The following is an 11,949-nucleotide window of genomic DNA, read 5'->3' as shown; positions in this document are numbered from 1 at the left end:
ATCAATCAGTACTTTCTCCCCAGCCGCCCCGCCCCCGCATATAAAGCAAAAAGCAAATTCAGCTTCCCCTGAGGTCTTGCCCCATGAGCACCCCTTCCTTCCTCTGGAGACCTCTCCTTCCCAGAGGAATCCTCTCTTCCAGACATCTACTCTAACCCAGGTATATTCTCAGCTAACCATGACATAATCCCCCGAAGTGTTAGATGTCAACCTATGCATTCGCTGAATCGCTCATGCTGTGCTTCCTTTCACTTAAAGGTTTTAAGAGAAATTAAAGAAAGATAGCAGCTTTCCAAGATCTAAAAGAATAAAGCTTTAAGGATAAGTAATGGGGAAAACACTTTGGATCGGAAAGCCTTATTTGGCGCTCCCTCAGAACTTGCTTCCCATTGCTGTCTTTTGAAAGACTGTTATTTTGCCCTGAAGTGTAAATTTGAATCCCAAGTATATCTTCAATTTTCTTAGGCCCTCAGTTCCATAATTATTTCGTTTTTACAGAGTATCTTCTTTCCGCATAATGGCTAACATTTGCAGTTCTGCTTCCTCCAATTGCTTTCAATTTGTGAGGAAGTTCACTGCCTACTAAATTGGGCCTGCTCTATGAACTTTGCCATAAGCTCAAGCTCATAGCATTTTCAAACAAGAAGGGACCTTAATGGGATCAGATGAACTGCAAAGACCTGAGATTCTGAGAAATTAGTCAATTTACAAGACAATGCAGGTGATTGATGCCCTCCAACACTCAAGCCAATGCTTCTTATTACAATCATATCATTTGCTGTGTTGTTATTATTGAAAACTTCCTGTGAGATATATCTTAAAACCTCTTCAAGTGCATTTTATTTCACTTCTATTATTATCATAGCCTCACATTAACCTTTTCCTTTGTAACCAATCCTTCCTAAAAACTCACCCAGCTCCTGTGAAAAGGAATAGTTCCTAGATCGAAAATAAAAGCTACAAACACACAGGTGCAACTGCAGATGAGTCAAAAAGCTGGCATGCTGCTGCTGCAATCCTCCTCATCACAATTACATTTTCTCTTCATCATGTGCTGTGCACCTGCTTCTAAGGGATGGGCTTCCAGGAACGCAAATGATTCTTCATCTGAATCCACATTTATTCAGCTTAATGAGCTATATGTATATGCTAACCTCTGAAACATCATACCTCAAAGAGGCGTGAGAATATATATATATACATATATATATATATATATATACCAATATATATTCATTATACATATGTATATATATTTCAATAAAAAGCAAAAGTAGGAAACGGCAGGAAAAACCTAATAGTTCAGTAGTGTGGTATACAATATGATGGCACGCTTGTTTCTCCTTTGAGCAGAGAGAATAGAGACGTTCAAAACCAAGAGTAGCTTTCCTCTTGGGTTAAGATTTTTTCTTGTATAAGGCACAGGCTTTTAGTCTTAGCAGGTTTTCTCGGGACTAAAAAATGAAACACGATCATTGTCTTTTATGACAAATAATTCCTGTCCTGTTTGACTAAGCAAGGAAATAACATCTTAAGACCAGGATCACAAATGGAGGAAAGCTAAGCTGCTTAAGAGGAAAGGTCTTGCTTGCGGCAGCAAGCCAAAGCCTGAGACCTGTGCAGATCCGATGCCCACACCCTCACCTAAGTAAGAGTGGGACTATCTTGGTCTTCAGAATGTTGGCAAGGCAGGAGGGTGTCCCACGTTTAATAGGGACTGACAGGTAAATGACTTCCACTCCTCCAAGGCATGGGAGGCTGTCTGGTTCTCATTGTCATGGCTTCCACCCTTAAAGAGCTGAAGTTGGGACAATCATGGTCCGACCTCACTGCATCTTTCACAAAGAGACAACTGTGCTGAGTCTTTTTATAGGTTACTGTGTTTACACAAGGTCAGTTCATTTAACTTGAGGGATTCGTTTGGAAGATTTAATTAAGAAATTTGTAAATCAGTAATTTGATAATCTTTGCCTGACTTAGAATAAGGCTAACTCTGGCATAGTATATGCGTGTCTTAAAGCAAGACTAATTCTTTTTTTTAACCTTTATTAAACTGATTGAAATAGATTACTCAGAAAGCAAATTCTGAACCTCGGTGTACTGAACCTAGACAGACTGAACCCTATTTTATGAAATTACATCTTTTACATCATTAAGGAATACATTAAGAAATATAATATGTAAATTATAATCGAGGGATTTGGGAAGATAAAGCACTTTCAATTTACTGAGACTCATTTAAAGACAGAGGCAAAATGGGTTCGAGTTTAGTTCTTCATACCACAAAGATCACTTACATCAATAGAACTCAGAAGTTTATAAACTGGTTCACCTATGCTATTTTCTTTGACTCTGCCAAATATCCTGTAAGTCATCTACAGAAGGCATTTTTATTTCAATTTTAAAACTATAAAAACTAAGGCCAGGGAGGTTCTGTGCCCTCCGGATGTAAAGCCAATTGACATACAGTGATTTTAACTTACATTGAAGCTTATTGCTTCTAAAGGCAATTCAAGTTTAAAAAAAACAAGAAAACAAAAAACCATCTTATCCCATTTACAATTACTTCCCAAGTTGTTGGTGCATTTTCACGTATATGTATCTCCTTTATTTGATATAAATGCTTACAGAGCTGAGCTGGGAATATGTCTTACTCATCTTCATGTCTTCTCTGCGCCATAGCCTGGTAACTTGCATATATTGGGGGTCAGGGCAGCCCACCTCAAATTATGCCTCAGTGGCATATTGATTATTTTGAATTAGAGTTACATGGGAAACAGCCATTGCAAGAAGGGAGCTCTAATCTTCCTCTGTTCCCTTGAAATAAATCTCCCATGTGAAAGGTACCTTCGCTGTACCAGGAGGTAAAGATACAGCCTCATCACTAGAGACAGGGAATTCAGGACCAAGAAGCCTGTATAAACAAACCCTGATACTTCTTCACTAATTTACTACCCCTAGCCCAAACTCTGCTTAGATTCTTCACTAAACAAGCACCCAAGCCTAAGTTTCTGTGTCTTGTCAGTTCCTCACAAATTTATTGTTTCTGTCTAAAAAGTATAAAAGCTGCCTGCTTTGGCTACTTCTTAAGTCTCATTTCCATGAGACCTCCATATGTACAAATTAAATTTTTTTTTCTCTTGTTCATCTGTCTTGTGTCAATTTAACTATTAGACCAGCCAAAAGAAGCAAGAAGGGAAGGGGGAAATTCCCACCTTCCTGACACACACATTAACTAATCTTGATAAGTTGGACTGTACCTTTAACAGGGTCCCAAACCGTACGGGAACCCTGGGGTCCAGGTCCCCATGACACTGAAGGGTGGTCAGGTCCTTGGCACTGCCGTTGGCTGCCTGGGGGAAGGCCCGGTAGGGGCAGAGGCAGCCAACAGCACAAGGCCACGGTGCCAGCCAGAGGGCGGGGGCAAATGAGGGCTGTGAAGAGGGACAGGGCTCCACCCTGTGCAAAGCCTCCCAGGACGATCCGATTGGCAGGGATCCCATTCTTCATCTCATGCTCAATCAAGGCCTTGATGGTCTCTGCTGCCTTCTTAGTGCCAGCCTCGTCCTCTGGGGCATCTGGACTCAGCCCCATCAAGTCAAACCAGGAGGGCCTCACCATCTTCATGTTGAGTGTCGCAGGGGTCCGAGGCGCAAGGGGACAGGTGTACTTGACGTAAGGGAGCCGGAGGGTGGAGAGGGCGTCAGCGCAGCTGTGCCCTGTGTCTCCAAGGCCATGTAAAAAAATAACCGCAGCTGTTTCTTGCTCAGCTCCAGACACAGTGGCAGCATCCGAGCAGGGGCACAGACATGGTGTTACCGCACATACACTGCAGGGCTCCACGGCTGGGGCCTCCACTCCTGGGGGTTTCAAGACCTCTCCGGAGATCCTCCTCTTTCTTCCGCCCAGACACACACTCTTCCCACTCTGCCGCCCTGCCTGAACTGAACAGATATTTTATCTTCACCTTCAAAGCCGAGCAAACAACCAAGGACTAACAGACAGCTGAAGAAAGCTTCTTTTGTGAAAGAAAAATAGCAGGAAAACAAACAAACAAAACCTAGAGGAGCCAGATTATACAAAGAAGAAAATGTTCAAAACCTGCCATTAATATCATAAGAGAAATTTGATTCATGAAACAAGAGCTTCCTGGTTTCAAAATTGCTACAAAGCTCCAGAAATCACCACAGTGTAGTAATGATATAGCATAGAAAAAATCCATTCATTCTGAGAAAAAGGTCAGGCAATCCCAATTGAAGAATATTCTACAAAATATCTGATCAATAAACCTCGGAACTGCTAAGGTCAAAAAAACAAAGGAAAGTCTGAGAAACTGTCACAGAGCAGAGGAGGCTAAGGACACATGATAACTAAATGTAATGTGATATCCAGGATGGGACCCTTCTGCTGACAAAGGACATTAGGAAGAAAGTAGTAAATTCTGGATAAATTGTAGAGTGTAGTTTTTAGTAATATACTAATGTTGGCTCCTTAGTTTTGACCAATGTACCATGGTAACATAAGATATTAGCAACAGAGGAAATTCAGTGAGGAGTATACAGGAACTCTCTGTACTGTCTTTGCAATTTTTTTTTCTGTGGATCTAAAACTATTCTAAAATAAAATGTTTATGGGAAAAAAAATGAATGTCTGACATGATATTCACCTAATGTTGAAAATGGTTATTTCTTGGGGGGGCCGGAGGTTGGCATCTTATACATTTTTCTTCCTTTTTCTTTATTAAAATATTTTTTACTTTCATTTATATTCTTCTCTTTATTGTATAAATTCTTTATAATAATCATGTATTTTTTCAAAACCATAACCTAGTTTTCCTTAAAAACAAAACTCAACTGTTACGATGCCCAGGTTTCTGGCTTGGAATACTAGATGGCTGGTGTTTACCATGGCTAACTATTACTGCACTAATACTACAAAACTAACCACTGCAAACTCAGTGGCCTACACTGAACATTTATTTTTCTGGGGCTTCATAAATTGGCTCTGATTGCGTAGGCTGAGCTCCAGACAGCAGATTAGGTGCAAGTCAACTCCCTGTGTCTCTCATTCTCCTTGGACCAGTATCTAATCATTAGTTTTGCTCATGGCAACTGGACAAGACCACAGGAGAATGAGAAGAAACACATCATGCTTCTCAAAGCCTTGGCCCCAAACTGACCACTTTCACTTCACCAACCTCCCACTGGCCTTCACAAGTCACATGGCCAAGCTCAGCGTTGATCAGGCAGGGAAACATATTCTACCCTCTTTAGTAGGGTAGTACCGCAAAGTCACGTGGAAAAGAACACGGATGCATTACAGAAAAGCCATGGAAAATTAAGTGCAGCGACTCAATCTACCTTAGTAGTGTAATTTAATGAGAGGAGAAGTCATTCCCTACCTATGTTTTTATACAAAATAGGCATCAAACAACTGATTTTGTCCCTTATATGAGATCAAGGGTAGGAACCTGGGTAGTCAGCACCCCTAGAAGAATTAGCCCACTCCCAGAGCAGGTCCCCCCATCTCTTCCTCTGGGAGTGGTGATGAGCGTTCAGATTCTTCCACCCCCTCCCCTTACAACAGAGCTTTAGGAGCAGCAGAACCAATATTGACACTGCTCCACCACGAAGCTTCCCATCAACAAGGATTTTTAAATTTTTAAGTAACTGTGGCTCTCTCCACATAGGCCCGCATCACTTCTTTCCCTTCCTTTTCCAAACATAACTCTTTTCACTTTACAAAGGTATTTGCCTAGGATTTTCATCTCAAGACAATAACTAAACTCTCTAAATGCTGATTAACCAATCAAACTCAACCTCAGTCACTTCCCAACCATGCCACTCTGGGAACATCAGTGAACATCTCTAAGCCTCTATTTCCCATTCTGTAAAAAGAAGCAGGTAACACATGCCCTTCCTTTCTCAAATGGTTATTTTGAGAATGGATAAATTAATTCACTGGTAAGCACTTTAGAATCTCTAAATTGCTCTACAGCTACCTTATGTTCTTATTTAAAAATTAATTTGAGTCAGTCTACATGTTCTAAGAATTATTACAAAAACTTGATGATCTGATCAAAGGGTTAAAGAGAGGTAGGTTTTTTTTTCTTCTCTTGTCAAATATAATGAAGTGCAGAATTCGGTCTCATCAATTTCTTTGGCCTTCTTCTGACAGCTAACGCCACTGGCAGACATCCAGTAGGAAAAAGTTTTCAGGCTTTGCCCAAAGGAAGCCTGTGATGTTATTCCTAGGGTAAATTATTCAGCTTCTAGTAAGTTGCTGTGGAAATTAATATACAGCAGCATATTGCTAATAACTTAAATTTAATGTTTTATTGTTTTACATCTAACCTTATGTTTTTATTTATTAATAGGTATTTTGCATTTTAAATAAAGAAATGTCTTTCATTTTCATTATTCATTTAGTGTTAGTTAAACTGAAGGTTAGATGTGACAGGAGTGAAATTTTCTAAGTAATAATAGTGTGGGTAAAACAATCCATTAATATCACTTCATTAACTCCACAATTGGATGTTTGTTACAATCTAGCTATGTGGCTCTGCTATGGATTAGTTTTGTGTACAAAACTGTAGCTTTAATTAAATCAAAGAAGTTGCTAGTTATGCTTTATTTATGGATTTTTTACGCCAGAATAAAACAAAAATAAGTTTAAGTACTAATAAAATATAAAAACTACATTTCTTTCATCTGTAATTTATATGTTGGTAACTGTAATAAGAAGGCATTAGTATTTTTCAATGCCTAGATAATGATGAATAGCTACTTGATTTTTTTTTAACTCGAAAACAAAAAAGTAAATAAAACTATTAATGGCAAATGTAACACTGTATGATTTGCATAATATATATCTTGCTAAATAGAACTTGTGCCATTCACATATGAGTGGTGCAGATGGGGGTCGGCCTGTTTGATATTTTTAGGGAAAAAAAGAAAAAAGAAAAAATTGTTCCCCAAGGGTATTAATTCTGTTATTGAACTCTTGAAAATAACAACCTCCATAGCCCAAACACAGCAATTAAAGGAATCAGCAGAGATATAAACCAAGGCAGAACAAAAGACCCAAAAGGAGAAGGGTGAGCCCAGTGGGATAAGAGAGAGCTCAGATGAAGACAGGCTTTTCATGACTCTTGCCACAATTACAATAGGCCACTGACATGAAGCCACAGAATGCAACCACTAAGCAATTACTGAGGTGTATATGTGTACATCTACATTTCCCTTCCAGTTGTCAGCTTCACAAATGTTTTGCTGCAAGAAAAGAAAAAACACAGAGAGAAAATATAACTGCAATGTAGGGTGGAAAAATTGAGAACTAAGTTTGGACAGTTAGATTACCAGTGTAAATACGGGCTCTACCAACCTGCTAGCTCTGTGGCCTTCCACAGGTCACACACCTTCTCTGCTTCAGCCTTGCAAGTAAACAAGGGTTTATTACTAGCAGCGTTCTGTGGGTTGTTACAGGATTAAAAGATAGAATACACTGAAGCACTTTTTAGTAAAGGGGCAAAATAAGATCCTAAATATTATTATTTCAGTTTCAGTATTTGACTTATTTGAACATCGTTACCCCTAGACAATTCAAATGTTTTGTGGGCACATACATATCACTGGTCAAATGTATGTTTTGACAATCTCTGTGTGGTTTGGATTAATATAGGCAGGATTTTATAAGTAAAAATTTTCACTTTGAGATATAGGTAATTTGGTTTCTAAGTTGCTTACATCCCGTGAGTAACTGCCGAATTTTTTATTTTTGGTTCAGTCAGCACAGTCTCTCTAACGTATTAATTTGTCCTTCACTCTGGCCATTTACAACCCAGTATAAGTGTCTGTTCTGCACAAAAGCCATAAAAAAATAACACGAAATCTTGCACAAAATCTTGCATGTCTGGCCAAACGGCTGGTTTGGCTAGAGTCATCGACATGAGGTAACCCATCTGAGAGAGCATTTAATTGAACGACAAATGTGAAATACAGGAATTAGTATTAGCTCAAAAGAAAAAAATTGCTTCTGCTCTTTTTGGTTTAGATTATCCAGATGATCTCAGTCAATTCTTGGTTTGGCAAGTAGAGCTAGGACAAATAAATACTGAAATATCCTGGAATACTCCTGACATGTTGTATACTGATCCATTACCATGGGCGTTTCCTCAGAAGTCATTGGGATTACTGCCTGGATTGCAAAATTGCAGTTTGATTTATGCTATCCAGTTCATTTAATCCCCACTTGCATGAGTAATTGCATTGTAATTCCCACATGGTTACACACAACCCACCAGCCTGGAGTTTGAAGCAGACAAGTAATCCATTTAACAGCTGTTAAAATAGGGGAATCCACAGGTAGCTCTCATTCAAATGTTAATTGCTCTCAGTGCTTCACTCATAAACCCACCCTGAAGTCAGGTACTTTAGGCTCTATTGAGAGGAGATATAAAAGTAAGATGAGTTACAGACATCCTGACAGAAAAGGAGGATGGATTCAGTCTTGGGTCTGAATGTGCCTTGGCCCTGGAACCAATATCGGCATGGAAATCAAACAGTGAAGGATGTTTGTGAGGCAGTAGTTGTTTCCCAGATGGTAAAGAGTTTGCAAAAAGACTCCTAGGGTCCAATGGTGAGTCAGTCAGAAAACGTTTGCAAATTCAGGTTGTAAAAAGAGCCTGGAAGGAGTCAATTGACAAATTGCCAAACTATAAAACTATACTGAGTCTGTTGACAGTTCTTTTGGAATACACTAAACGACGAGTGGATTTGGAACTAAATAAATGAACGTGGCAATTTTATTGGAGCTGACCATTTTGAATGTTGCATAGACAATCACTTTGTACATGGTTTTTCAGCAAAGTGCCTGGGACACTAGATTATCTTTCACCAGCAACTCTTTAGAGAAATGAGGAGTCTAAGTGGGGGAAAAAAATCAATAGCATGATTTGGAGTGAGTCAGTTTGCCACTTTGGACCTCAGTTTCTTCCTCTGTAAAATGAAATGATTAAACTAAATGGGTCTCTGAGGTCCCACCAAGGTTCAATTCTTGGGTTTCCAGTATTTGACTATCTCTAGGGTCACTAAAAAAACAAAACAAGGGGCTTCCCTGGTGGTGCAGTGGTTGAGAGTCCACCTGCCGATGCAGGGGACACAGGTTCGTGCCCCGGTCTGGGCAGATCCCACATGCCACAGAGCGGCTGGGCCCATAAGCCAATGGCCGCTGAGCCTGCGCGTCCGGAGCCTGTGCCCCGCAACGGGAGAGGCCACAACAGTAAGAGGCCCGAGTACCGCAAAAAAAAAAAAAAAAAAAAAAAAAAAAACAGGAATAAGTATTCTTATTCAGATACAATAAAAATACTAAGCTCTAACTGAATAGGCTAGGGAAACAACCATGATTATCTGCAGGTATATCAGGTCTCAGCAAACAAAGGTACAGTTAGAGTCAAACGGGGTGATCCAGGAGGAAAAATGGGGACTTTCTGCGGCTGACTTGCCTCAGAATTCTTAATTCCTTTTGTCTATTCAAACTCAACTGTCCAAATTTTAATTTTTTGGTCATTTAATTACATTTATTAAGTATTAGTAAGTACTATCTGCCAAATACTCTTGAGATGCAAAAATACACACCAAAAACTAATGGCTAATAATTATAGATTTAATTCAGTTTTTCATGTAAATGCACAAGATTTCACTCACATTTCCACTTTCATGTTATGTTGTAGGCACTTCTAGAGGACAGACAATGCGTATAAACAATTATTTTTATAGTCACTCTATGAACGCCCTTTGTTGATGGGGGTGACACTGATAATAAAGAATTTCATCCCAAGAATTTTCCTATCTTTTGGAACTTGAATAGCTGGAGATTTGAGGAATTCAGTTACACTTATGGAAGTCATCTTGAATCTAGAGACAGGTGTGTGTGTGTGTGTGTGTGTGTGTGTGTGTATTCTTCATCAATTTAAAAAGATAATTTTCCAGTAATGGCAACTGATTTTGATGTACTGTGTGAGTTTATAAAAATCTTATTTCATTTATAACATTCATGGATTATTGTCATTTTTTATTTTTAATTATTTTTTTAATAATGGCATGCATATGAAAATAGCAAACATATATACATGCAGAAAATGTGGGCTTGCCTCCTTCAAAAAAATGTATAGACTTCAGAATATAGATACATAGATAGATAGATAGATATAATATCCATCTCATTGGTTTCTAATTCTTCTAATATTTTTTCTTTCTCAATTTGCTTCCCTTCCATTCATTTGTTCTATTAGCTACTCTTACTTACTGCTCCTCTCTTCACCCATAGTTTTTGTCATCACACTATTCTAAAAGATTTTCTCAATTTCTGCAAGTGCATCCTCTGGTCATTTCTTGGAGCTACACTGCCAAGATAAAATGAGGTGCCCAAATTTGGATAAGAGGTCAATCTTAGAAGCTCTGTCATAAATGACTGCAAGAAGCCAAAGTGCTAACACACATTCCACTGATTCTTGCTCCTGTCTCCTCCATATAACTTTATATTGCTACAAATTACTCCTCACATGCATTAGAGAGTCCCCAGGAGATATTCCACACGTGCTCACAAACCAGTCCAAACTCACTTGATGCCTCTGCTGCTCCACTGGGTCCCATAGTTCTTTCTGGGAACCACCATGCCCTTTCCTCCAATGTGAATCCCCTCGTTAGTACAGCTACTAGTACTAGTATCTTCTGCCACCATCAGTGGTGCTCTGGGACCCAGGAGGTGCCAAAGCCACATGGTTTTCTATTACCGCATTTCTCAAAATAGCCAGTCCACAATCTCTCTGTTACCAAGAGTAAGGAGGTCCTGCCAGAATGTAAATGAACACTCTTCTTCCTTTATCAAGAATGTCTTGCCATCATAAAAAGAAAAATGTCAGCTGAAGTAAACAGTGTGCTCACTGACATGGTTGATTTAGGTCCTGATTCAAGCTCCTTATGTCATCATGGACCAATTTATAGACTGGCTCCAGTCCCCAGACCACACTTTGCATATCTCTGCTCTATTATGCAGTGAGGAAGAACAAGGCGTCTCCCTACTGTGATCTTCAACACTTTACAGGGTATCTGAGCAGTAATGCTGATGCCCCAGGGCTTGGAGAGTTTCCAGGTGAAAGAGCTCTTTTACATTTATTCAAATGAGAGTCACACTTGAGCCCTGTGAGAGGCAACACAGGACTGGTGTCGAAACTCATACTCTCCTCACAATCAGCACCCTCCTCCAGTCGCTAAGGTCTTTTGCTTAGCAAGCTCCTCATGCCAGATTCTTTCCTCCCTTAACGATGAGTTCTCTTCCAAGAGGCTCCTTGAGCTTCATGTAAATGGGCCTCTTCCAGGTCTATCCCACCAGATCACCAGACATGTCTCATGCAACTTGACACACAAGCTTGTAAGCAGAGTGGAACTCAAGCTTGATTCATTCTCAAGGTCACTATTCATTTGTTCACCATTTGTTGAGCAGTATGTGCTAAGTAGCACATGGGGTACAGAGGCGGTTAGGGCATGGTATTTACCAGAAGGGACCTGGAAAATAAGTTCAGATAAGGTATGTATACAAATGCATACAATATTACATGAATTCCAATAAGTATAATGAGACAAGTATAAAATGTTTATAGAAGACAGATGTGACGTGATAAAAGCAGAAAAATATTTGAGTAAGAAGCTACATTTAAGCTAAGTTTTAAAGCATGTTTATGATTTATGATTAGGGAGAAGGGTTAATGGAGAAGCAGCAGTAAGGCGACTGTGAGACTAAAACTGGATGTTTTCATTTGTGTTATCCTGGACTCACTCCACGCCATGCAGAAGGAATGCGGTGATATTGTTCACATTCTGATCTTTACTGACTGCATAAAATAATAATAGCAAATGGTACAAAGGTACTGATGTATCCACTACAATTTTT

At 39.4% G+C, this 11,949-nt stretch overlaps 1 pseudogene; it reads right to left on the bottom strand.

The window, feature by feature from the left end:
* Positions 1 to 1,397: 1,397 nt before the first annotated feature.
* Positions 1,398 to 3,905, bottom strand: LOC113629024 (acyl-protein thioesterase 2 pseudogene; annotated as a pseudogene).
* Positions 3,906 to 11,949: the final 8,044 nt, after the last annotated feature.

The sequence above is a fragment of the Aethalodelphis obliquidens genome, unplaced genomic scaffold, assembly GCF_003676395.1.
Source record: "Aethalodelphis obliquidens isolate GAN/ISIS:26980383/991018 unplaced genomic scaffold, ASM367639v1 scaffold1, whole genome shotgun sequence".
NCBI classification, from domain to species: Eukaryota; Metazoa; Chordata; class Mammalia; order Artiodactyla; family Delphinidae; genus Aethalodelphis; species Aethalodelphis obliquidens.
The sequence above is the reverse complement of the archived record's forward strand: the minus strand, read 5'-3'. Positions and strand labels throughout refer to the sequence as shown.